The 27,315-nt window shown below is 36.2% G+C and overlaps 1 long non-coding RNA gene across 1 annotated transcript; it reads right to left on the bottom strand.

Moving 5' to 3' along the window:
• Window positions 1–279: 279 nt before the first annotated feature.
• On the bottom strand, window positions 280–26,531 carry LOC140708931 (uncharacterized). Its single transcript, XR_012089243.1, has 4 exons — window positions 26,426–26,531; window positions 22,355–22,464; window positions 14,672–14,806; window positions 280–543 (listed from the first exon to the last, which is right to left on the bottom strand). It is a non-coding gene; the product is annotated as an uncharacterized lncRNA (long non-coding RNA).
• Between the last annotated feature and the right edge of the window lie 784 nt (window positions 26,532–27,315).

Genomic DNA, 27,315 nt, shown 5'->3' with positions numbered 1-27,315 from the left:
GATATTACATGCTTTTCTGAGTAAACTGACTGGAAGCCTAAAGAAAACTTTAACATTTAGGTAAATATTTTGTGTGGGACAAAGCATTTCTGGAGGTTATAATTTTTTGGGGAATTGAGGTGGATACACTGGCAAAGGATATGGGGAAGCCATGCCCAGAGACATTGGCAGGCATCCAGGAGAAAGTGACGTAGGGAGAATCAAGGACAGAAGGAGTCTCTAAGAAGTCAAGAATGCCAACTGGGTCAAATGCTGCTGAGAAAATAAGATAAGCTCGGCAAGGGTCCATTGGATTTATTGTCATGACAGTCATAGGTGGCCAATCTGGAGGAATGGTGAGCACAAGAACCAGACTGGAGGGGCTTCAGAAATTCAAACCAGGAGCCAGCACTGGTTTCAATGTTGAGAACCGCGTACATTCTTCAGAACTGTCTGATGGTGAAATGGACTCCTTAAGGGATAATGTGTTTCCTGTACAAGGAAATGCTCAAGGCAAGGCTGAATTGCCAGTTTTCAAAGATGTGATGGCATGAATTGAAACATCTGTTGAGAGATGAAGAAAGGTATCTATTTAGTACCGCTAAGGATCTTCCAGATACTAAAAACAAACTTTCTAACTTACAGGGTTTGGTCTTATTCAGCCATAAATAATAATCTTAGCAATAATAGCATGTATTATTATTATTATTTGAGACAGAATTTTGCTCTGTCGCCCAGGCTTGAGTGCGGTGGTGTGAGTCTAAGCTCACCGCAACCTCCACCTCCCAGGTTCATGCAGTTCTCTTGCCTCAGCCTCTGGAGTAGCTGAGATTACAGGCGTCTACCACAATGCCTGGCTAATTTTTGTGCTTTTAGTAGGGTAGACAGTGTTTTGCCATTTTAGCCAGGCTGAACTCCTGACCTCAGGTGATTTGCCCACCTTGGCCTCTCAAAGTGCTGGGATTACAGGCATGAGCCACTGCACCCAGCCAACATGTATTATTGATAGTTAAGTGCTTTGTAGCTTATACAAAATAAGTCTTGCTTACACAGTTTACCTAATCCTCACAACAATCCTAGAAAGTAGGTAGTCATTAACAGTAGAGCTGTTAAATGTTAGGGCAAAAGCTTCATCCCAGGTCTTCTAACTTTAAATGCAATGCTCTTTATATCACATTATAATTCTTCACATTTATTCACATGCTTCTGATTCATTCTCTTTTAATTCAGTGGTAGCCAGTGTTGCACTTTGTGAGGTTACAAATGGAAGAAAACCCTCTAACCACATAGTTCACTATTCTGTGCTACAACCACATCTGAACCTTGGGTCATCTGAGAAGAGGCCTGGGATAGGTGGCAGGAGTGCGGTAATGTACACTGACGATAATCATTGCATTTTTAATCACAAGGAACTATGACAAGTGGCTACCAAAATTAATGGCGATTTAGCCTGCTAAAATAGCGAAGACAGATCATTTATATATTGAGAATATAGCCTCTGGGGCTCAGTGGGTGCCCAATATCTTTTAAACTTAGCTGTTCTCACATTATTGAATACAATATATTTCTTGTGAAAATGAGCTCCATGCCCTTAATTTCATTTCTGGATAAACATCACTAACTAATCCCACTTTCCTGCTTTGGACAAATTTGTGACATAGGTGAATACCAGAGAGGCTCATCTTCTATTAACAGATTCTGAAGGGAAATTGATTAGTCAGTCCGTGCCTCATCAAAAGTATGGGAATCAGTACATCATGGTACCGGTATATGCTGGCTATGAACAAACATGTCACATGCCCTTTTCTAAGTGCCACCTGCTCAAGCCACTATTCAAAGTTAGGCCATGTCATGGAAAAGGCCTACCTAGATGCTAGAGAGTGGAGAAAACCCTTCGTTACTTGCCCCCTTGAGTCTATATTGGCAAGGTTGTTGTTGAAATTAATCTCAGTTGTAATCTCACAACCACATATATGATGGAAGTTCTCAAAATGATTTTGTAAGAATCAGGCAACAAAAAAAGGGGGAAAATTTTTGATGTTGGTGCACAATACTATTAAAATGAAAAAATAATTTTTGTCTTGAAAATTACACTATTATAATTAATATAACTTTTAACCTGAAAATGAGAACATGTACATTTTGATCTATCTGAACTCATTGAGAAAAGAGACAGTTTATGAGCTAAAGAAAATATAGGAATAGTGTTTTTATTTCATGATAGAGATGTACAGATTCTGAGAACTTCCTATAAGATTAAGCAAATAGAAGTCTCATGTAGCTGGCAGGCAAAAAGGAATTAGAAATATCCACAAAATCATAATGGAAACATCATTCCTTCAGAATTACTGGGAAAAGAGAGACTTTGGTTGACAAATATACAATCCCTCTAAATATAATCTAGAACAATAATGCCTTCAATCTAAAGTAAGTAAAAGTAAGAAGAAGGAAAAAACAAACGGAGAAAGTAGGAAGAACTTTGGCCTTAAGAAATTAAAATATATCAATAAATAAAACTTTTGGAGTTATATATGTAAACATATGTCTACATAAGCAAAAAATGGATTGTGACAGCTAAAAGGTAGATAGTAAAAGTGTCAAGGTTATTCTGAACAATAGTATATCTCACAATAGGAGATACTCTATTCTGAAACACAAAAATATGGAATATCCTGTCTGAGACTCCCCATGTCAAAGAAGGCATGGTATTAATAGGTATATGACTATAGGATTAATTTTATAAATATTTATGAATACCTACTATGTCCATAGCATTTTTCTGGGTACTAGGGGAATATCAGCAAACAAAACCAAAAAAGAAGCCCCTGACTTAATGGAGCCAGTGTTCTAATACAAGATATCAACAATTAAAGAATCATTAAGTAAAATGTATAGTATGCTAGAAGCAATAAGCACCAATAAGCACCCAAGGGGAAAAGTAAAATATACAATGAGATATGTAGTGTCAGGGAACAGGAGCTGACATCTTAGATGGGGGCCAAGACATCACTAACAAAGTAACTATTTTAGCATATGACTGAAGAAAAAGAGGGAGTGACCCAGAACAGTGTCGGAGAAAAGACCATTCCAGGAATAGAAAAACTTCTACCTCAATGAACACTTGAGGAGAAGTGTGCATGGCTTGTTAAAGGAAAAGCCAGAGGCCAGCATGTCCAGGGCAGGAGGAACAAAATGGAGAGTAGTTGGGATGACCTTAGAAAGATAACAAGAATTTGAGTAGATCCAGTAGCGCTTTGCAGTCATTGTATGGATTTTATCTTTCATTCCCAAATGACAATCCACCAGAGGGCTGCAACAGAGGAGTAATGTTACCTGTCTTAGATTGTAAGGTTCTCTCTGACTACAGGGTTGGGACTGCATTGAAGGGTAGCACTTGAGGAAACAGTTAAAGGGTAGCTTCAGAACTCCACATACTCATGCTGGTGGTCTGAACCAGGAGTATGACTGTGAGGATGGAAAGAAATGGTTGCTTTACAGATACGTTTTGAAGACAGAGCTGACAGTGCTGGCTGAGAGATTTTCTGTAAGTTGTGAGTGAAAGAAACATGTCAAAGATGGCGCCATAGCTTTTGAAGCCTGAGCGCTGAGAAGAATAGACACCCCATTTCCTGAGATGAGGGAGGAATTCGTTTGCGGGTGAGGTTAGGTTGAGATCAGGTTCTCCTCTTTTAGAAATGTCAAATTTGAAATCCCAAATTAGACCTCCAGCTGGAGTTCTTAAAAAGGCAGTTCGTGAGAAAAGTCTGAAATTCAGAAGAGAGATCTGGGCAAAATATGAATGTTGAGACTCATCGGCATATACATGGTAATTAAAGAGTTAAATCCATGAGAGATAATGATATCATTGAATGAAACCTTTATAGTAATTTTGAAAAAAAGTATAACTAAAATATCAAATGATTTTGTCACGATTTTATATACAGACAGCCCTTTGTATGTGTGGGCTGGGTTCCCACATCTCTAGATTCAACTAAGCACAGGTAGAAAAATATTCAATAAATAACACAATAAAAGTAGTACAGATTAAAAAAAGGTATAACATCTATTTACATAGTATTTACATTATAGTAGGTATTATAAGTAATCTAGAGATGACTTAAAGTATATGGGAGGTTGTGTGTAGCTTAAATGCAAATACTATACCATTTTATATAAGGGACTTGAGCATCCCTGGATTTTGTTATCTCTGGGGGTCCTAGAACCAATCTCCCAAGGAAGTAATTGAACCACTGTATCTTACTAAATGTGCAGATGTCCAGTCACTGTAGCTATGCATGCATGGGTATATATGCACACACTTTTATATATACATATGAATATATACATGTATTAATATTGTATAATATTAAAGATATTAATACTTTTTATAAAGAAAAACTAGCCATTGTAGGAAAAACTTGTTCATATGTATATCTAAAGAAGAAAAATATGGAAGTGTAAATTGGTGTTTCTTTTCTAGAGAAGCCTATCTCTACAGTAAGCTGTCTATCTATATGTCTGTCTGTCTGTCTGTCTGTCATCTATCACAGTCTATTCCCACAAGTGCCTCATTTCTGACATTCCACCTTGTGGAATTTACTATTCATTCAAAGGTTGGCTGTCAGCCTTGTGGTCTCAGAAAATGGATTTTATCAGTACAATGAGCCTGTATTGTGGTAGACTGTTAGTGGTTGAGCAAGGCTATTTTTTTTCTTCTTGGGGACACACCAGACTATATTGCTCATCTCCTTTGCAACTATATGTGGCAAGAAGCAGTGGAAGTGATGTATGCCCGTTCCAGTGCTGGCACTTAAAAATATCTCATGCATACTTCTCTATGCTCTTTTCTTTTTTACTGAGTTGAATAAAAACTGTTCCAAATGATCTAAGAGCTACATCTGCATACATTTTTACTGTTTTGTTATTCCTGTACTATTAAGTGAATAAGAACTAAACATTTATTCTTTCTAAGCCATCATTGTTAATCTATCAAATAAGTAGATTTGCATTAATCTTTCTGTTCTGAAATATACAACAGAACACCAGTGAGAAAGACAACTGATATTTTAGTCTACATGGCCAGTCCTTCTCTCCTTGTAAGCAAAATAGTTGCAGTGCCAAGAAATGGCATGTATAAGGGCAGATTGACCAGCTTGAGCCTACCAAGGTTTCCACAAATTCCTCCTGCAAACTTCCCCAATTTAAATGCAACCAAATTTTATTTTAAATTTTCACATTATTTGAATGCAGTCTTGAGTCTCCCCTTCAGTTCTATACTTTCAGCTAATATCTTCCCAGATTAAAATGTTAAAGCTTCTAATGTAGATATGTATAAGAAGCTAAAACATAATCAAAATGTTGCTTGGTGAACACATATTTGGAGCAGAGAGAACTGAGTGAATTAAGTATTTAATAGTATCAGGATAAGATGGCCAAATATATTTATTAATAATAGAATAGGGATAATCTTGTCAATGACACCAGAATAAGATTAATTTTGATTTAGGTTTCCTATATCTGAAACACTCCTCCGAGGACACGATCGACAACTAATTTTGATTTTTTTCCATGCTTCTACTGCCTGAGCATCCTTGTTTTGATTAACCCTCCCCTTCTTCACACTACTGTTACTGTGAAGTCAGTACATTTTAATTGAGGATAAGTTGTTATCCATTTTTAAGTTCTTGGGGAACAGGATGAACTTCAAGTCCAGAGATATAGTTTAAGCTAATAACATTTGGCCCCCTCCAAGGTCTTTAGAAACTTATTCCCATAATACCCAAAGATTAATGACACAAGCATCTAAACCACAGATTTCAAAAGTCTTTCTTCTACTGAGTCCTCTTGAGAAAAAATTATCATGAACTCCCAAAGTTCATGCTGGTCGTCAGTTGTCACTAACTTAGCCTCCTCACCTGCCAAAGCATTTCGTCTTGGATCTTTGTAGATTAAGTCTTACAACAGGCTTCTCCATATGTCTGCCAATTGTTTTGCTGGGAACTGCTTGCCCCTAGCATGGACATAACTAGTCCCTCCATTCCCCAGAGCACAGCTTACACTAAGCTCTCTCTATTGCAACTTTAGAGGTGACTGGAAAATAACAAAAGTAAAATACCAAGAGGAATTACAATTGCTGGGACCTGTCCTCTAGGCTAACTTGGGGACAAGGTGAACCTCTCATTCACCACTTCAAGCCCATCTCCCTCCTTTCCTGCTCTAAGATGAATGATATGAGACTAGCCACTCCACTCAGGGGAAATCACTTATCCCAACCATGGAGATGGTCTTCAGATAGGTCTGCAGATAGAAACACATGCATATTTCCAAATGTCTGTCCTATTCTGTCTTAAATTATGTCATTCACATGATGCCAATAGCTCAATATAGTTTGTGCTACATGAAGTCCTGTGCAGTTTTTTGTCAAAATTTCCCTCTAAGAAGTGATCAAAAAGAAATTCAAATCATTGGGATTTTTAGGTACTATACTCTTATTTCAATTCTGCCACATTGTTTTTTAGTACAGAGAATATTTAAATATAATTTTTTCATATTTCCCTTGTTCTCACTTTCTTACAGTTGGCAGGCAAACAGGTTTCCTGACCCATTCGTTATAAATCTAAAAGTGTTGCATGGGAGTCAGTCCTATACTAGCAAGAAGTCTATGGCCTGATACATGTGACCATCCCCATATTTCACTTTTTTTAAAAAAGAATCCTTTTCCAAGGATTCTTAGCCATGACTGTGGAAATGAAGTTTTTTAAAGAGGAGTCAAAAGTTATTAGGAAAACTGTAGACATCTGAAATGCCCATATGTTTCAAACACCACTATCAAAAATGCATGTGGTGTGTGCCTGCAAGACAGAATATAATTTAATCTTTTTTTAAAAGGCAAGGCCAAGAAAATGTTTTAATATCATTATACGTTACTGGTGGAAAAAACTCATGATTCCCTGAAATGTTACTTAATGTTTTGTGTAAAATGGAGAAATTTACCAGAAAGGTACTATAGTAATTTGGAGTCCACATACTCATAGATTCTTCTAATTCTAATTTGTCCTTTCCTGGTAGTCAGCAAGATCCTAATGCTTTGCTTGACTACTCAAAGAGGTGATTTCTTTTCGGTAAATTAAATCAATTTCCATTTGTTCTGGGTCTAGGAAATTTTATTTTCTCTTGTCTTTATTCAATTTTCAATTCATTCTTCCCAGAGCATAAATCAATGTCTTCCTTTGATTTCATGGCAGGTATTCCCATTTCTTTTGCATTATAGTAGAGCCAGAAAAAAAATCATTATATTAAGCATTATTCCAGGCTTTAAAGCTGTAGTGATAAAAGTAATGAACTAATATCAGAGCATTTCTAATGCTATGGAAAATATCAAAAGCTTAATATCCAAATATATTAATAATTAAGGAGAAATAATTAGATTCCCTTGGATAGGTTTTCCATTTCAGCACAGTATTATGGAGCAGGAATAGTATAAACCGAGCGAAAAAGATATTATTCATGTCTCAACTCTCAGAAGAACTTAGGTCATAATGATAATTGTATTAAGACGCTTCTCTTTCTAGCACAATTCTACCTGTCTTGGTTTAGATTTGCAATTATATGTAGAGAGAACTATATTAGTTACATATAATTATATTATTACATATAACTATATATGTGTGTGTGTATATATATATTACATATAACTATATTAGTTACATAGGACTATATTAGTATACATATAATTATATATATAATTATAATATAGTTATTTATATTATATATTATATAATATACATTATAATATAATTATATAATATATAGTTCTTTATATATAATATATTATATATAATTATATATAGTACATAATATATTATATACTATATCATTATATATACTATATATAACTATATATAATATATATAATTATATTGTATACTATATATACTATATAGAATATATAAAGAGCTATGTATTATAATACAATATGTAATATATAAAATATAATATAATATAATTATATGTATATAATATATAGCGAGAACTATATTAGTTCTCTAGGGCTGCCATTACAAGGTACCACAGACTGGGTGGCTTCAGCAACAGAAACAGAAATTTGTTTTCTCACAATTCTGGAGGCTGGAAGTCTGACTAAGTTGTCAACAGGACTGGTTTCTTCTGAGACCTCTCTCCTTGGCTCGAAGATGGCCATCTTCTCTTCCCTTTATCTTTACATGACCTTTCCTGGGTGCATCTGTGTCCTAATCTTCCTTCTTAAAAGGACACCAATTATATGGTATTGGGACCACCTTAATGACATTGTTTTAGCTTAATAATTACACTTTTGTATAAACCCTATCTCCAAATACAGTCACATTCTGAGGTCCTGGAGAGCAGGACTTCCATAGAAGAACTTGGTGGGAGAGGGACACAAGTCAGTTTATAACAGGGACAATTATTCCTAAAGAGCATCATGTGTAGCCTGGTGGAGATCATAGAGACATTTTGTTAGGAAATTAAACACTGAGATAAAATTTGTGTCTGCCCTAATAAAAGGTAAAATATAAAAAATAAGAATACATACTTACTAACCATATGTGTCAAAACAATGGTGGATCAATGAAAACTTTCAACTTTTTCCATTAAATAGCATTGAGTGGTTCAATTCTTTCTCCAGCCCTGTACTCTCTTACTCCCTTGCATTCCCCTCTCAACATCTACAAATAATTTCATGGACATTATAAATACAGGGCTCTGACATTTCCTCTGTTTATGAAAGGAGTGATTTATTTTTGACCAATTGAATCAATATCCGGTCAGTTTCAAGAATTCTCATATCATTATGTAACTTATCATTTAATCTTCATAGTTTATACATAATTTTTATTCTTCTTAAAATTATTAACCAATGCAGAAATATTGGATTAAAAAGTAGAATATTCCTAATGTAGATGATGGGTACAGCAAACCACCATGGCAAGTGTATACCTATGTAACAAACCTGCATGTTCTGCACATGTATCCCAGAACTTAAAGTTATAATAAAACAAAATTTTTAAAATGTAGAATATTTGTCTTAAATCACTATTTACCATAAAACAACAGAGTTGAAGATTAAATGAATTTTTAAAATCAGAATTCATTTGTATCAGTTGATATGTTCATGCAACACTAAAAAAAAAAAAAAAAAAAAAAAAAAAAAAAAAAAAAAAAAAAAGCTATAGCAAATGACATCATGTCAGAACCTTACTTCTATGGGTGTTGGGAATTACAGGTTAATCCTGGTGGCAGGGATTAGTGATGAGAGGGACCCAGAGCCACAATGTCTGAACATGTACTTCCTTAGTTTAAAAGTCACTTTTAGTGTCCTCTTAGATGAATTTGTAATTGTACAATTTTTAACTGAGACTCTCTTAGAGCAATAAACTCAAGCTGATTCACATTCAATGCTATCAAATGAATGGAAAGTGTAAAAATACAATAAAAAAAGCTAAATCCCAACCCATTCAGGTGGAAAGTATATTGCATATTTATATCATGTTAAATATCCATACATTTAAGAAAATCCAGTCACTAATTAATGCTGAATAATTCAATTAATTGTCACTCCAGTTTGTGACAGGCTTATCAATTGATATTTTACATTATATGAGGAAAAATATAGATGGTTGATATTTTCACTTTTATCATCAATTGCAGGTGCTCTTTAAACTCACTCTTTATTGTTTCTGAGTTTACTTCTGCAGTTGCCCTTGACTTCTTTTTGTGGTTGATTCTTTTAACTTCAGAAATGTTAAATGGAGAGAAATCAGCTTAGGGGTTAAAAAAATCTCCAAGGTGTTTAATTCTGTGGCTTTACCAAAACATGAAAGCCAAGGACAATTATGGCTTAATTCATTTCAGTCACTGAGAGCTTTTTATGTAGTTGTTGATATTAAAAATGTACAGCAATCAAAAATTTTCTTGTGGAATATGCTCCTAAGATGCCAAGATACATTAAAAGAAAGATCATTTCAATAGAACTTTCACTAAAATGAAATACAGTGTCAAACTATAAAGAACAGAGATTAAATAAAGTGGACCAAATGGTTCTAAGCTTCTACAGCTCAGTTATTAGACCTGTTTGAATAAAATAAACATGTCAGATCAAGACATTTGCTTTATCTCAATTTATGTAGATGAGCACCTAGCAAACTGATAACAGTTTTTCAGAACTGATTCTCACAAATATTATATTTAAAGCCTTTTGAGTGTCATTATTTTTTAATATTACGGTAAAATTATCTATGCATATGTATAACAGATATATATACACACACACATATATATTTATATTCTTAAGTAATTTATCATCACGACACATGCAACAAACCACAAATGCAAATGCTGGATCATATGTAAAATGTAAAGAATCATATAACATCTCCTTTTATGTGGCCTGTTTTTGTAAAATAAATTTTCCAAGAGCACATATTTCCTTGAACCCTAACAGCCTACAGAATATTGTTGCTCACATATTAGATACTCAATAGATGTTTGTTTATTTAATTTAATTTGAACTGGATAGACAGATATACACTTTGTTAAATGACAGGAACTTTTTTCCTCCCTCTTAAATTGTTTTTGTTTTCACAAAAATAACAAACCACTTGGATAAGGACCAACAAATCAACAACAACAAAAGCAAGAAATAGCTTTTATCTTTTATTTTATATAAAAGGAGAATGCTGATTTAACTTCTTTTGCTACTTTTAATAGAAGTTAAAAAGACTGAAGACTATAATTGTATATTTTTAGCTTTCTCATAAAAAGAATTACAGTATAAAGTAGTATATAATTACTGACTATATTATGTGCAAGGCATTGTTCAAGGTATTTACAAACAAAAACACATAAAAGATTGAAAGAAAATAGATTATATAATAGATACACAAAGCATTCTATTAAAAATTGTGTATCATATAACACATGTTAATTTATTATAATACACTTAATTTATTAGAAGAGAGACATCAGGATCTTTCTTTAAAATATTAATAGTGGAAGGCCTAGCCAGAGTAATCAGGCAAGAGAAAGAAATAAAAGGCTTCCAGAAGTAGTCAAACGATCTCTCTTTGCTGACAACATGATTTTATACATAGAAAACCCTACAGACTCTCCCAAAAGGTTCCTGGAACTGATACACAGTTTCAGTCAAGTTTCAGGACACAAAATCAATGTACAAAAATTAGTAGTATTTCTATACACCAATAACATCCATGCTGAGTGAGAAATCAAGAACACAATCCCATTTACAATTAACCACAAAGTAAATAAAATCCCGAGGGATACATCTAACCAAGGATGAAAAAGATCACGATAAGGAGAACTATAAAACACTACTATGAAATAAATCATAGATGGCACACACACACACAAAACGGAAAAACATTCCACATTCATGGACCGGAAGAATCAATATCGTTAAAATGGTCATACTGTCCAAAGCACTCTACAGATTCAATGCTATCACTATAAAAGTACGCACATTGGCCAGGCGCGGTGGCTCACGCCTGTAATCCCAGCACTATGGGAGGCCGAGGCGGGCGGATCACCAGGTCAGGAGATTGAGGCCATCCTGGCTAACCCAGTGAAACCCCATCTCTAGTAAAAATACAAAAAAATTAGCCGGGCGCGGGTGGCGGGCGCCTGTAGTCCCAGCTACCGGGGAGGCTGAGGCAGGAGAATGGCGTGAACCCGGGGGGTGGAGCTTGCTTGCAGTGAGCTGAGATCGCACCACTGCACTCCAGCCTGGGCGACAGAACAAGACTCCGTCTCAAAAAAAAAAAAAGAAAATAAAAAAAAAACTACACACATCATTTTCCACAGAACTAGAAAACTATTCTAAAATTAATATGGAGCCAAAAAAGAGCTTGTATAGCCAAAGGAATCTAAAGCAAAAAGAACAAAGCTGGAGGCATCACATTGACTTCAAACAATGTTAAAAGGATACAGTAACCAAAAGAGCATGGTACTCATACAAAAACAGAAACATAGACACATATCAAAGTTTTTAACAATCCGATGAACAGCCCTGGATATCTTTGTACTAATATATATTAGTCATATTAGATAAGGAAGAATTATAATTTTATCCTTGTGTCTCTGAAAATTATAGATAGATTACGAATTATGACATGGGCATGATGTCTTTGCTATAGGTTTTCTGAAATCTCTAAAACTCTTTGTTTATATTAACTTGATAATTATTTGAATACGTAGGATTATGATGTTATTATTTTGAAATCTCAGGTTATAGTATAAAAACCCTCTCCCATTTTGGTCAATCATCTAAAAGATTTCTGGGCATTCCCACTGTCCAGATACACTAATTTAGGATTTCGCCACAACCAAACTTGAAACTGCATTGCAAGTTGCATATGAATCTGAGAAATCACTTATTTGTGATTCTAACTGATATTTGAATTCTAACTGATGGTTAAAATTAACATTATCTGAACAGGTTCAAATTTTAATACCTCTTCTTAAGAAAGAGAATCAAGAAGGCTATGCTATAAAAAAAAGTGGCTTTCTTAAATAAAGAAAAAAAAGTGATTTTTTGTTCTGTTAATCCCTGAATCTGAATAGATGGATATTCCTTTTCAACCAGGTACATGCACATATACCTAACCTATATGTAAGATAATAGAGGAGACAAATAGAGAAAGAGATCAATGCAATCTGGAGTTTGACTTCTACTGCAAGAGGTGATAATCAAATGACATTCATCATTATTTAACAATCTTACGTACTTAGGATACTTGCTGCTACAGCTTAGAGACAAGGACATCAACCAGAATTCTATTCCTTCCATTTGTCAATTCATCTCCTCTATTGCCTCCTTATCTCAGTCACTCTCCCATCCAAAGCAGGATTATTAGTAGATCTTTGGGTTTGGCTGACCAATTTAGTGTCAGGATGAATGGAGAATAACATTTGTTCCAAAATGTATTGAGACAAAGAAAAAAATGATAAGATTAACTAGCTATGACAAAGTAACGCATGTATTCTTTCTTCCTAATTAAAGACAAATGTTGAACTGGAAATTAAAAAGCAACATATTCTGAGTAAATGTGATGCTTAAATTACTCTAATTTAATTTTTTACCTCCTTATCTCTGAAAAAAAATAAATAAACCAATTTTCAGAGCAGGGAGTGATAAAGATGGTTCACAGTAGGGTGAGTAGTTGGGAAGTTGTTGAAAGACGATCTATTCCAAACATAACAGATGACATGGTTTTGGTAGAATGTGACTATCAGGGCTACCTGTGATGATGACAGGACTTTCTATGCATACTTTATTCTTGTCAACAGAGTGAGGAGTTGACTCTTAAATAATCTTTTCCATTTAAATAAGAACTTCAGATTAATTCAGAACAGGTCCAACTGGAGTCTGACCATGGTTAATAACAGCGAAGTACTGAGTCTGTGGCAAGAAATGATGTCCAATAGTCTTCTAAATATTGTTGGTTTCATATGAAAAAGAAAAATAATGAAAGTCTGACATATAAGATAAAAGTTTTCTCTTTACTGTTGATTTTTCTATGTGCATAGTCATGATGACATAATTCCTTTCCCTATGGTCTTATTTATCTAAAAACACAGTTCCTGGAACTTGGAAAGCACCTTAGAAGAGTGGGGAAGAGGATGTCATTGAATAATGTTACTTCCTAAATCTCAAATCTCTATGCTAGGATTATATCATAGAAGTCTTCCTGAAACTACATTGTGAAAGAGAAATACTCTATCTTGGACTCCATCTCACTCTCTCTTCTTTATTTCTAGTTCACAGTTTGCTTTCCATGTCACAGAAGATCCAGGGAGTTTGGTATTCCTTCCTAGAATAAATAACTATAACAGAATCCTCAGTGTCAGGTCTCCCATGGGACATCAACTTCCCAGGGAGCAGGTCTTCTCTTCCAGGTCAGGAGGACAAATAATCTGAACATGTGAAAGATTTTCACATAGTAAGAGGGAGATTTCATGAAATAATAATATGTTGACAACCATAAGCTCTAGCTGGATTATATATGAGTAGGACAAATAAATAATGCAAAATTCTTCTCCCTAAAGGGTTAATTAACGTTAGGTAAAATTCAGATCAGACTTAGGCACGTCTTTCTAAACAGCTTACACATTCATCTCAGTTTCAATTTTACTTACCCTAAATGCAAATCAAGTCAAATCAAAACATTTACTATGAGAAAGTGAGAAACATATGCCAGTTCGTGGTCTCTCTGTATACTTGGTATGGATTCATACTACCCGAGAACCTCAACATGCATTTTAAATTCAGTGCTCTTTTGGTCAATTATATTCCCAAAAGTTTGTCATAGTCAACTGAAATGAAGCAAAGTGATTTTTCCTCTAGGGAGACACGAATTAGAATAGAAATATTGGTGATTCAGGCCACTCTTTAAAGTCCAGAGAGTGCTCTGGTTTCGGCATTAGGCACTAATTCAGTTTGTTTGACTGTTAGGAGTTGATCCTCCAGGCATAAAAGGATGTTTAGTCATCAAACAAACAGGATTACTGTATCTTGGACTTCTGCCACTGGAAACCATTAGTGGGGTGTGTCATGGGAGAAGGAGATGGAGATACAGATGGGGAAAGTTGGGTTCCTATCCGACAGAGACCCATTTCAATGAAATAAATTTAAAATTACTAAAAGACTTTAAATGCCAGTCCCTCTCTTTGTTCCCAGTCCATTCCATATAATCTTGGATTGTATAGAATTGAAAGGAGTCTTAGGTTCTAAGCAACTTGCCATCTGGGGCAAAATATATATATATATATATCTCTCTCTAGAAAATAATTATGACAAATGGTTATCACAGACTCAAATGTAAAAATACATCTTATATTCAGTGGAAATTTGCTTTCTGCATATTTTATCTCTTGGAGATATTTTACCCACTGGAGCAATGAAGATCAATAAATCAAATCCCAATTTCTTTTTGACAAACCTGGCAGACAATCTAAAACAATTATATCCTCTATATTCGTTTTTTCTAAGATTAACAAGCACAGTTTTGTTATTTCCAGTTCTTTTTCATGAGCCAAATAGCGTAACCTCACATATCTGTGGAACAGATTGTATTTGGAAATTCAGTTTCCTGAAGAAGTACTCTGAAGCCTTGTGACTTATGAGGTTATGAAGGAGATTATACTGGGGTTCGAACCATTGCTTACTGGGTTCAAAGTCAACTGCCCTAACACTATTAGATATTCTCCTCAACACATATGACTACCTTATTAAAGATGACCCCTTCCCCAAACTATATCAGCCAAAAGGAAAATTAAGACTTATCTATGAGTGGGTTTTCTTATAAAAGAAAAGAAGACTGCCAAAATAGATAATCTGTGAATAATTCAGGCACTGAAATTCCTTATACAGTTTCATTGCCCCACATGTCACAATCTTCTCTCTGGTCCCTCAATGTGTTTTCATTTTAATTTTAATATATCCTTGATGGTGGCTGCACCCTAAAGCCCTCTTCACTTGAAGTGGTAATTATATGGTTTTTAAAAGTTTAAACTAGAATGCATGCAGAGAAATACTGACTTATAAAGGTGTTGCATGTTGTTGCTAGATTTGAATTTGCAGGAATGGTAATGGCAAGAGTGTGTTGTTACATCATCAAATTAAATAGTTAAAACTATTTCCCCCAATACATACATGCCCCTCCCCCCCAGCTTTATGGCCAATAATTACAACAGTGCACTTTGATGCAAGCATGGATATTATTAAATAATGCCTGAAATTCAAAGTGGCCTCATCAGCCACCCGAGGCAATGCATAATTGTCCTGTTTCTGTGAATTACCAGAGAGCAGACAATGTTGCTGAATGTTATTACTTAAGCATTTTAATTTTTTACTGGGTAAGGAAATTAAATTCCAGCCCTAAAAACTGATGTGTCTGGTCAGGGAAGGGGTTGCTGTGTGGAGGAGACCTGGGTGCATAGTTGGAAAGGGTGAGGCTTGCATTGAGAAGACGTGCATGTTTCCTCTCTTGTAACACACAGAGAAGAGAATCTTCTTAGCCCCTGTCTTCTAAGGAAAGCAAAGCTCACTGTTCTCAGTTCACTGAAGACATAACTATAACAAAAAGTTTCTGAGTCTGTCAAGCTTCTGTTTTAATTTTTTTTTTCTTTTTTTTTCAGACAGAGTCTCACTTTGTCGCTAGGCTGGAGTGCAGTGGTGCGATCTTGGCTCACTGCAACCTCTGCCTCCTGGATTCAAGCAATTCTGCCTCAGCCTCCCGAGTAGCTGGGACTACAGGTGCACACCACCATGCCTGGCTAATTTTTGTATTTTTAATAGAGACGGGGTTTCACCATGTTGGCCAGGATGGTCTCCATCTCTTGACCTCAGGTGATCTGCCCACCTTGGCCTCCCAGAGTGCTGGGGTTACAGGCGTGAGCCACCGTGCCCAGCCCTTTTAATTTTGATAGCAGAAACTATCCTCCTTCACTAGAAGGCAGAAGACATGAGGCATTTAATATTATCACAAGCCACCAAGATAGATTCTCCTTGGCCCATGGTGCATCTTTACTACTGTTGCTGATACAAGCAGCCATGTCAGATGTGTGACCTCTGCTAGGCTAATAGAGTGTGTATCTGTTGGAAGAAACTCAAGACTGCAAGGGAATGAGCTGTGTCTCTTGCAGTCTGGTCCCTCTTGGAGTAGAAAGCAATTGCTGTATGAGGGACTAGTAGCAAGTCACACAGAATAAGCATTACATTTCCCTGTTCATCTCACACTTTATAACCTTTTCATTATGTTAGAGTTCATCCAATCTCATTGCTGGAGTTCAGTTTCTTCATTGGTTGTTTTTTGAGTGTTTTGTTTTGGTAAACCACAGAATCATTTTCATTAAACTTTGCTTTGGTTCACTGTCCTCATGTTGAAGTCCAGATTCGTTAACATGACTTATGAAGCTCTTTATGATCTAGTTACCGGCATACATCTGTAATCTCACCTTTCCTTCGTTCTTCATGCCCTCTGCGCACTGTGCAAACTTTCAGTTCTCAGAATGGCCATTACTTTCTCTCTTCAGGGTCTTTGCAAGCGTTACCCCAATGCTTAGAAGACCCTTCTTATTACTTCTTGAATCATAGGACTCACTTGCCTATATTTTCATAGCTCCACTAGTCTGCAAGCATGAGGGTATGGAGGGTATCTCTCCTTCTTCATTGCTTCCTTAACACCCAGCACTCATTATATATGCCATCAACAACTGTTGAATAAATGGGTCATGGGAAATTATTAGCCATTATTGTCATAATCATTAAACATTAAAATAAAAAGCCAAAAGATACTTCATATCACATCTATGACCAGGAGGTTTTAAAGACTTAATCTAGTCTCCCTGCTTGTGTGTCCATGGTAGAAATTCCTTTCAGTTCTCAGTTCCAGGAAATATTTCAGAATCGAGAAACTGGTTTGCTTTATTTATTCATTCATTCATTCATTTTTAATTAATTTATTTATATGAACTAATAAGATACGGGTTTTTTTTTTTTTTTTCTTTTTACTGGCTGCTGTGAAGCACAGATTGAAATTTGAGGCTGTATTTGGCTCACTGATGTAATTCCTGGGTGTATCATATTTTACTTTAATTCTCTTTTTGTCTTTTTGGTTCTGAATGTCTGAAAGTTGCTTCATAGGATCCCTCATCTTTATTTTTGTTTGGTATATTTTTGCAGAGTGAGACAAAAACATAAAATTGTTAAATGAATTCATTTTCATTTTGAAGGTTTTCAGAATTTTATGTTATTGGAAATTGGGCTCTAAATATGTTTTTCCAAATTATGCTATGAAAATTGAAAGAATTCCTTTTTAGAAATGGATAAACAAAGGCATAGACAGAAAGTAATTTTTTTTTTTTAGTTGTACAAAAAGTCACTACTCTTACCTGAATGAAACAAGCAGTTTTTCAACTCAATGCTGGAGTCCCATTTAAAAATATATTTTATGCCTTACATAAGAAACTATTAGACGGAAAATTCAGATTAAGCTATTTGGTCTGAAAATTCAGACTGAGCTACATGTTATTGTTAGAAAAGTTCTAAGTGATGGATTTGGGTTAACAGCTGCTGTTTTCCTAAAGAGGTGTCAGATGGTTCTAGAAATAATCATTTATCTAATCCTCCTATTGTATAGCTGATTTTTGCTAATTGATTTGAGCCTATGTTTTACTCAAATATAAGCTCAGAAATATTCCATTAGTAACCATGTTTATTCCGCCTCAAAGAGCGCAGGGAAGATAAACCTTAAAGTATGCACTGCTGTGGGGCCATGTCTTGCCATAGTTTGTAGCCTGTGGTTTGCAAGGATATTATGAGGATCTGATTGAAAGTGAAGAAAAGGAAAAAATACAGCAAATTCTCTTTAAGCTACTTTTTACAATTTTATTAGTTCAATATCTCCATTTAAAAAGTATGAATTGTAATTGTTCTTTCATCCTCTTATTTTGAACTGCACCACTTGACTAGTGAGATGTCATGATCACTTCACAGCTAGTAAAATGACCTCAGTGTTTTCTTAGTACATAAAAACGCTCATTGAGCTTTTACTGAAAATTATGAGAAATAAAACAGTTAAGGAACCCAAAGGTCCTAACTCAGTGGATGTTAAATCTTAACTCATCAAATCTGGTCTTTCCAAGGATTTGAACTAACAATACTGATATTTTTTTCTGTGAGAACTGATTTAAAAAGCAATGCTATGGTTATTTTTTGTTTGTTTTCTGTTCTTAGTCTCTACATCTAATTGAATTGTGATATATAAAAATATAACTGACCACCTAGAACTGTGTTTTGATTGTGAAAGGCATTCAATGTAGCATACTTGATCAAAACATCCTGTGGTAGAGACTGCCATGAATTCCAATGTCTGGTTCTATACTCCTTAACAAGCACAACCAGTGACCCTGACCTTTGAACTCCATGCAGAGACTGGATGTCTTTGTGTTGGGTCACTTGAAGAGAAGTCAGTCCATTATGCATATGGAAAGGAGAGTGCATTTAATTAATACATGGTGACAAGGGGCGATAACTAGGTAGAGACCAGCCAAGGTAGGGTCTACCAGGTCTTTATGACTAGTTTTAGTCAAATAAATGGCACCAACAGTGACATATAATATTGGCTCAAGGCAATTAAGAGCTCACATGCTGCCTCCAGGTTTGCTTACCATGCTGCAACCAGGCCGAACGGTGCATATTGGACTGGAACCTGGATCCCTGAGTAAATGAATGGAGAAAAGCCCCTATCCAATATATCAGATTTGTGTGAACCAAAAAATAAACTTTCAATATGGTAAGTCTCTGAGATTTAATTGTTATCTACATTAATATATCATCACTAAACCACATTGTGGTCCAACCTTTTCAGTTTCGTAAACACAAACTCAGTTCTGCCAACTCAACTGTGCTGTAGTTTATTTTCACACCTTCTCTTTGGAAATAATAAAATGAATTAATATTCTACCTGTCTTTCTTGGGTACATGAATATCAATCAATCCAAAAGAACTTCATTGCTAATTTTTTGAAGAATGGTTCAGATTAACTCTAAAGTATCTTTAAATGGTGAGATTTTATAATGTTTGGGTACAATATAATTAATTTCCATGAAGATTATTGATGAGATTTAAAGAGTGTCTTAAAGATAACAAAATAGAAATCTGAGAAATCAACAATTAGCTCAGAGATTTCTTTGGGAAGACTCAAAGAATATAGCAAATATTTTGAATTTAAAAAAAATGGAACTATATGGTGAAACTGCTTCTAAACATTGGTGTTAGTCTAAGGATGAGCATGGTTATTGTCACATTTTTATTGATGTAATTTGAAACAAACAATAAAAAATAGATTGGGTAAAGTTAATGATAACAATAAATAAAATTTTATCTTTGAATATAAATAAAAATTAGCTGACATTTATTTATTTTGACATCTACAGTTATTTATTGAACTACTTACAACGACTCACAATGCGAGGTGCTGAAAATAGAGTTGAAAAAGATAAAATCCGTGCCCTCAAGGATTTCACCGTTACTCTGGGGAACAGATTAGAAAAACACATGATAGCAATACAGACTGGAAAGGATGCTATGAGTACATTCAATAAGCTAGGGAACCATGGGGTAGGAGTCAGAGGTAATATGAGCTAGGCAGGGAAGATTTTTATAATAGTAGCGTATACTTTGAGTCTGTAAGAGATATATAAAAAATCATTCTGCATTAGAATTTCTCTTTGAAGTAATTAAAATAACCAAATTAAACAATTTTCTATGAACTAGATAATTACTTCAAATAAAGGAAAGGCTAAGATCATGAGAGAGGGAGAAAATGCAAAATTGTTGAGCAATGCAATAAAATAATGTAGGAATATAGGAGCATTCTTACAAAATCTTTTACTTGACAATATATCAGGAAACACAAGGTCATCTTTAACAGACAACGCATAAGAAAAAGATAAATTACATACATTGGATCTCTTACTAAATACAGACACATGGTTATTTATCTATAAGTAAATACAAAGTCATTTTTTCCCATAAGTCCACTTACCAGAGCCCTACAAGTCTGAAAAAATAGACTCCTCTTTTTAATGAAAGATTTAATTTTAACTATGAAAAGCTACACTATAATGTCAAATGTTTTCTATATAAAATCGCTATTGAGGAAACCAAGCATGGGAAAGGAAAGGATTTTTTTTTAAATGTCTCTAGTAATAATTGGATAGGATAAGGGGAAGAAAGAGAGAAAAGTAATGGTATAATTTAAATAGATGTTTTAAGGAAAGAGATCATGAAGCCTTGGCCAAAATTGGACAGAAGAGCATTGATTTGATTTTTAGAAGCTCACACATGTTGAAATAGTTTCTTAACTTGTGTAGTAAACACTAATTCTGGCAAGTTTATTTTGTAAGTAACTAAACTGGAATAATGCATATGAGAGGGGAGAGTCCCCTGACCCTGTTGAAAGTCTTGCCACAGGGAGGGTATGGTGGGTTGGTGGTAGCTTGTTTTCCTTTGTTGCTGAACTCAAACCCCTTGCAGGAGGTGGAGCATGCAGGTAAGTGGGTGCAGGAACCAGGGCTAGTGCCTTCGGGTGCCAAGGGCAGCATCTAGCAGTTGTCTACAACCTCTGGAGCCCCAGAAGGCATGTGTTACAATTAATGCTCTTTTAGCAGTTGCTGTTTACAGACGGCTAAGTGTTAAACAGCCCAGTGGAGAATCAGGGTGACATATAACCTGCCTTCTTGGAACTTGGGTTCTTGTCCAGCATACAAGAAGAATCAGGTTACACGGACTTGAAAGATGGTGAATGCAGAGGTTTTACTGAGTGATGGAGGTGGCTCTCTGTGGGTTGGGGGGCTGGAGAGGGGATGGAGTGGGATGATGATCTTCCCCTGGAGCTCAGCTGTCCCCAGCCGAACTCCTCTCTGACTGTCCATCTCCCTCTTCAACATTCAGAGATTTCTATTTTTTCCATCTCTGCTGTGCCACTCTATTCCTCTGCCAGTGGAGTTTGGGGTTTTTATAGGTACAGGATAGGGGGCATGGCAGGCCAGGGTAGTTTTGGATAAAGGAATATTTGGGCAGGAAAACAGCAATGCCTGTTCTCATTTAGGGCCATGGATCCAGGATTGAGGGTGGAGCTCTTGTCAGGGACTCTGCCCTCCTGTCTCCTGTCTGTATGACATACAGTGTGGACTGCATGTAACACTCCTTCCCAATCTCTTTAATTGTATAAGTAACCTCAGGGGGTAGCCTCACCATCGTTAGTCAATGAAGGCAGAATGTCAGAAAAGAAAAAAGAGCAGCTTTGTAATGAGGAATGGATATAATTATAGTTATTATTACAGAGAAAATGAGGCAGAACATGTTTAAAAGAATAAAAATATGATCAAAGATCAATTTAAAATACATTCTCATCTTGCTGTAAATACCACACAATATACCTCTGAAAAATTTTTATCACATATTTAGATTGGCCCATTTAATATTTGAGAAAGTCCTAATCCATTCCTGCCCTCAAAACGTTCAAATTAGAGACCCAAATTTATCTCACGTAATCATCATACACATCTAGATGTTAACATTTATGTCTCATTTTTCTTTTCTATAAAATTGGAATAATAAGCCAGTTGTCCATTTCACATAGTTAGTAGTTCACTAGGATTTCAATTCTGATGTCTTTACATGTTGCTGGAAAATTTTCCTTTATTGTATAAGTTTTTAACACAAATTCCTTCCCACTTCTTTAGGCTTTTTTCAACCCTTCAGAACAAAATACATTTCAGTTTAATAAAATGTGTTGTCAAAAAGTATACTTACAAGCAAAGGTTACAGTGGTACAAAATCAAGCATGGTTACAGCCTCCCACCTCCAACCTGTTTCTTCAATGGAAAGTATTTTGATATCTTCATCTAATAAATCTGACTTGCCTATAGGGGATAAATGTGCAAGTCTCCCATGAGTTATTACTACTATTATTATTTGTAGAAAGAGTCTTGCTCTGTTGCCTATGCTGGAGTGCAGTGGTGCAATCTTGGCTCACTTCAGCCTCTGCCTCCCAGGTTTAACCGACTCTCCTGCCTCAGCCTCTCGAATAGCTGGGACTACAGGTGTGCGCCACCATGCCTGGATAATTTTTGTATTTTTAGTAGATATGAAGTTTCAACATGTTGCCCAGGCTGGTCTTGAACTCCTGGCCTCAAGTGATCCACCTACCTCAGCTTTCCAAAGTGTTGGGATTATAGGGGTGAGCCACTACACCCTGTGAGATATCTTGTGTACAAAACAGTCTGGAAAACATTCTAGTTGAGAATCAACACTCTTCTCTACCAGAAAAATTTAAATATCTTTATTAATAAAGCAGAGTAAAAAGATACCAGGGCCAAAGTCCATCAGTGTGACCAAACAGGCCTGAATTCATCCTTTTGGTTGACCTGACTCCTTATGTTTCATTGGCCCTGTTACCATATGACCTGACTCAATTGACCAACATTGGTCTCGCTATCAAAAAAAGTAATAAAGTGGATCCTGATAAAGTGAAAGAGTCTGTACCTGAGTCAACCACAGAATGAACTTCTTGAAGTTGTGGTTACTCAGACCTTAGTGACATTGAAGATATCGCCAAAATCTGCTAATTATCCCCAAAGCACTTGGGTCTCTTGGGCTCTGTCATCATGTTACACCGTGCCTCCTATAGTCCCCTTTTTTGCACACTGCTTTTGCTTGGATTTTTATTAGCCATTTGTCACAAGAGTCCTGTAAGATGTACCAGCCATCATCGCTCTAGTTTTACAAGGCAGGGAGGCAAAAGAAACATGGATACATTAAATGATTTGCCCCTGGGCTCCAAGTCTTTGCTAGCCTGTTACGCACAACGTCACTGCAATCGGGTGCAGGTTGCTGAACCTTGTACCAGTGTGCTTGCAGTCATTTTTCTGGATTACATATCTGTGTTCAGGGCAAATAAGCACGTGTAACATGAACAAGGTTTTGTTAGGCTATTCTTCTACTGCAAGTCAGTTAGAAGGATAGATGCCAAAATCTCCACATCTTTGAGACACGGGACTGGTCTCTGACTTCCCATGACTGATTTTAAGTCTCTTAAAGTTAGTGGAGAAAAACAAGTGCAGAAGATTTCTGTGGGTCTGGAAAGCATTAGTGGTAAATCTTGAGTATAAAGCTCATATACACCACTTTCCCTTAATGAACATCTAATCCAGCAATACAACACAGTCCCCGTTGTCAGGACTACACATCTGCTATCCACATCCCGGCAGGGGTTCCAGTTTTCTTGGAAGAGGACTCCAAGTCCCTGCAATATCCATTATGCCCTTGAAATCATGCATGGGCATTTGGAGTAAATATAGCCAACAGACTTGGCTGAATGCAGACTGATCTGGACTCTTCACTATCCCTGAAATGCTTGAAAATAAATGTAGAAAATAAGTATGCCAAAATATGTATATAGATGTCTCTTCTTTATTTTTGGTAAATATTTAGCACTAATTGCAGTGAAGGCACTAAGATAAGTAATAAAAATGTAAAAAGTTTGAGGTAAACAAAGCATTTTAATATAAGAGGAATCCTAATAGTAAAACAGATATATAAAACAGAGTCAATAGGAGCCTGGGTAATCCCAGATGGTGTAATTTCCAGTCCAAGAGCAGAAGATCAATGTTCCAACTGAAGTAGGCAGGCAGAAATAAAAACAGGCAAATTCCTCCTTCCACCACCTATGTTAGATGCTGTTCACCTACACTGGGGAGGCAATCTGCTTTGTTGGGTCAATTGATTCAAATGCTAATCTCTTCTGGAAACACCCTCACAGACATACCCAGAAATAATGTTTAATCTGGGCACCCTATGATGCAGTCAGGTTGACAGATAAAAGTAACCATCACAAACACATAATCTAGAAATACTTACATACACAGGAATACCTCTATAGGCATACATGTAGTTCTTTCTTACATCCGTTCTGCAAAACCCAGGTCAAGAAGACCCATCAATCACCAAGTCCTGGTATTCAGGCTTTTGTGTGGTTTCCTCTCATACTGAATTAAGCTGACCTGTGTAAGTCACAAGACATTGCAGGAATGATGGTGTGTGAGCTCAGGCTGAACATAAAGGACTTTGAGACTTCTGCCTTGTCCTCTTGTAACACTTTCCGGGAAAAGTCACCTGCTAGATAACATGAAGACACTCCAGAAGCCTCATGGGGGTGGAGGGAAGAGAGGCCTCATAGTGAGGAACTGGGGCCTCCTACTAAAAGCCAGCACTAACTTGTCAGGCATGAAAAGTGAGCCCCCTGGAAGCGCACCTTCAGCCCCTGTGGACCCTTTAGATGACTGCAGGCCCTGCTGACATCTTGACTGAAACCTCATGAGACGGCTAGAACCAGAATCACCCAGGTAAGCTCCTCCTAGATTTCTGACCCATAGAGACAGTATGAGACAGTTTTAATGAATACATTAAGCCTCTCTGTCATTGGGTAATTTATTATGCAATGATTAATAGATAATGAATACAACTTCTCTATTATAAATCAATATTAGCCACATTGTGCTTAAGAATAAGGCATAATCTTTAAGTTGCTGTCATATGATTTGTGGTAAACTTAGTGAAGGGACACCTTGTCAAAATCCCCTCATCACCAGAAATTCAGACTGAAAAGATGGCTGGTCAGAAAGGTACAGTCTGCAGCCAAATAGGGAGAAGCTTTCTGTCTGTTCGAATATTTAAGTCTACCTTAATTGTGCTCTAATCTACTCAAAGAGTCTGGAGTATTGGTGTGATTCTTTTAAAAATATTTGTTACTAATAGCTACGTTAGAATTTATAAAAGTACTAACTTAGAGATGATTTAATGTTATTCCTATAAAGTAATTCATATTCATTATGAATAGGAGGAAAAAAGGAGAATTTACTTCAAGTGCTTGGGGAAAAGATGAGCACTCCAAGGAGTCCTCATGAGGAGTGTGCTATGCAAGTAAATACTATACATCCTGTGTGTCTCCATGGAAAAACAATCTGAAGCTAATCCACTCATAAAAATAGCAGATGAGTTACACCATTGAGTTAGTATTTTGTAAGGAGTCTCTGACAACTTCATAAAGGAGGTGAGGTTTTCTCATGCGTTTATAAGAGACAAGTTTAATTGCAAAACAGGCGGAAAGGTTGCCTTGAAATCTCAGATAATCTATGCAATGCTCAGAGGTGGAATAGGAAGAGGAGGTGGAATAGGGAGACCAGGTGGAATGTGGGTGAGTTGATTAAGAGGGTGAGATGAGGATGTATACATGTAAATAAAATAAAATGAGTCATTCAAGGCATGGTGGAATTAAGTGGAACTAAAAAACTTAGGCTGGAGGAGAAGGAAAGTGGAGACAGATGTGTGATCACATCATGTCTAATTGTATGTAAGTGCAGAGAGAAGAACACCAAAGGTGTGGGTTTAGGGCCCAGAAAGCCACTAGCCCCTTAATATCCAGAAAAGAACAAAAACGCATGGGAGTCAAGCTGTGTTTGCCTGGAAGAAGTAAGACAAAGACACAGACAAGCCCCCATCCCCCACCAGTCAAAGCTCCTATTCTACCTGTTTCCTGATTCTGACCCATGTATATTCACTTGTTTTATCATTATCTCATTCAGAAATGTATTCATTCAATTAATAATGATTTACTGAGTGTGTATGATGTACCCAGCGCTTGCATGGAACTCAGGTTACAGCTGGAAACCAAACAGATCTGGTCTTACACCCTCTGTACATCTTCTTCCTCCCGTTACCACTCTGTCCTGTCTTCAACCTCAGCTTCACTACTAATTTCTTACTTAATCATAACTTAACAGCTCTAAATATGAATGTAAAAACATAGACAAAATTATCCCTTACTCAATATTTCTGGCAACGGCTACTGCTGTTCTCTTCTCTCTCTCAATTGTCTGAAAAGAGGAATAATACCATCACCTCCTCTTAATCCCTCAATCCTTAGCACCCTGATTTTATTCTCACCTCTGCAGGGAAACCACAGTGGACTTCTTTATGAGGTCATTTATGAATTCCTTCTTAGTGCTCTATGACATTTAAAGCAGTTTTCCACAATTGCTTCCATTGTCATCTAGGACCTCATTATCTCTTGTTCTTCCTAAGTCCTCAATGCTTCTTTTTTTGGCATCAAATGACATTATCCACTCAATGCTTTGCCTATAGTTTCACTCTATTCCCTAATTCATGTCCGTTGCATATAAGAAGTAAACTCCTCTGAAGACATCTTTTCAACTACAATTCTGAATAATTCATCTTTTCAGTAAATTTTTCCTGAGTGCTCACTGTGGTTCAGGCACAGTTCTAGATGGTGGAAATAAAGAAATAAAGCAAAATTCTCACCCTCGTGAAGTTTATTTCTAGTCAGGGAAGACATGAAATAAAGAATGTGTCAAGAGACTATACATGCGATGATAAAGCACTGCATAATCTCAACTCTCTCACATTTTTCTTCTCTCTCTTAGGCCCAAATCTTGTCTTTCCCACTCCCCTAAACATTTCTCTGAATATGTGAACTCAACATATTTCAAACTATGAGTTCATCATGAATTCCCCTCTACCTGCCACCCCCTTAGGTCTCAGTTCTCATTCTCAGGGACTTGAAACATGATGTACCCAGTGGCTTCAACTCTGATACATTTTCTGTATTGCCAGTGGTATCATTTTTTCTAAAATGTAATACTTGTGTCTTTGCCTTACCCAAGTTCTCCTAGCAGCTCTCCGTCCAGGGTCAACCC

This window comes from Chlorocebus sabaeus, chromosome 17 (assembly GCF_047675955.1).
Source record: "Chlorocebus sabaeus isolate Y175 chromosome 17, mChlSab1.0.hap1, whole genome shotgun sequence".
Classification (NCBI taxonomy): Eukaryota; Metazoa; Chordata; class Mammalia; order Primates; family Cercopithecidae; genus Chlorocebus; species Chlorocebus sabaeus.
Note: the sequence above shows the minus strand (reverse complement) of the source record. Positions and strands in the feature narration are given on the sequence as shown.